The following is a 1433-nucleotide window of genomic DNA, read 5'->3' as shown; positions in this document are numbered from 1 at the left end:
AACTACTATAAGAGAGAAATGCTGGCCTCATGTCCAATAGAAGGATCTGCAAAATGACTAATTGGAGTTCAGAATTTAAATTGTGTCCTTGAACCAAAATGATGCTGAGGGCCCCCAGAGGACTGAACTGAAGACCATGACCTCATGTCTACAGTACTCAACTAAGCACACACAAAACAATGTAGGTGCTAAAAGAAAAGTCTTCAGGCAACACGCCCCTCTGGTCCGGACCTTGCTTTTCAAGGTTCCCTTCCCTTTGGTTGAACTACATTGTTAAAGCCACTTGACTAGATGTAAGCTTCTTATTTTACATTAAAATTGAACCCCTGGGCTTTCTTGCACATATTCTTAATTAATTAATTTCTTCTTTCATTAAGCACTAGAATAGATGAGGACTTCAGGATAAGTGTAGAAGGAGGCTTCTGGATCAATTATAAATCATCAACTTGGGATGCCCAGTTTTGGGGTCTGTGCCCTGCAGCGCCTCCCCCACCCCACCCCCCAACAAGCACAATCTCCAGTGACAAACATGTCCCTGCCAGACTCAGGCTCATCCCTAAACAAAGTCTGATTTCTGAGGAATCACTACAATGTTTTCATGTAGATAAAAGCAGGTAAAAAATAACTTTAGGGACAATGTTGAAGGGTAAAAATTGATGTGGGTGGAATTGGTGTGGGTTGTAAAAGCATATCATCTGCTATTACCTTGATGAGGATAACAGAGCTCCTGGCACATAGAAGGACCTTCACAAATATTGAATGAATGAAGATGACAAATGATAGCAGGTGTTAGATTAGGGTGAAAGGCATACCCTGCTTGATTACTGATGTTTTATCTGGAACTATAAGAAGTCAACTATAAGAGTGCTTTACATGCATTATCTGGTTTGAGAGTGTCAACTTTACACAGATAATAAAACAGAGCTTGAAAAGTGAAAAAGTTTCCAAGGACTTTTCTCAAGGTAATGCAGTTAGTAGGCACCTGGGACAGAATTCAAATCCAAGTTTAAATTGATTTTTTTTCTGATATATTTATTACATCATGGTAATAGCTCACCACTTATATGGCTACTGTGGACAAAATGTCTTTATGTTTGAGCACTCTTTTTCTGCCTGATATTAATGCATGATTATTGAAAACCTAAGAGTCCATTGGTATACAAATGAATAGAATGATATGTTGTGGATATGCAGTGGAATATTACTCAGCCATTAAAAATAATGAAATCTTATCACTGCAGCAACATGGATGGCCCTACAGGGTGTTATGCTAAGTGAAATAACTCAGACAGAGAAAGTCAAATACCATATGATCTCACTTTTAAGTGAACTCTACCAAATAAGTGAACAAACAAAACAGAAACAAACTCATAAATATGGAGAACAAATTGTTGGTCACCAGATGGGAGGAGGATTGGGAGGATGGGCAAAAA

This window comes from Artibeus jamaicensis, unplaced genomic scaffold, assembly GCF_021234435.1.
Source record: "Artibeus jamaicensis isolate MK-2021 breed Jamaican fruit bat unplaced genomic scaffold, CSHL_Jam_final scaffold_1019, whole genome shotgun sequence".
Lineage (NCBI taxonomy): Eukaryota > Metazoa > Chordata > Mammalia > Chiroptera > Phyllostomidae > Artibeus > Artibeus jamaicensis.
The sequence above is the reverse complement of the archived record's forward strand: the minus strand, read 5'-3'. Positions refer to the sequence as shown.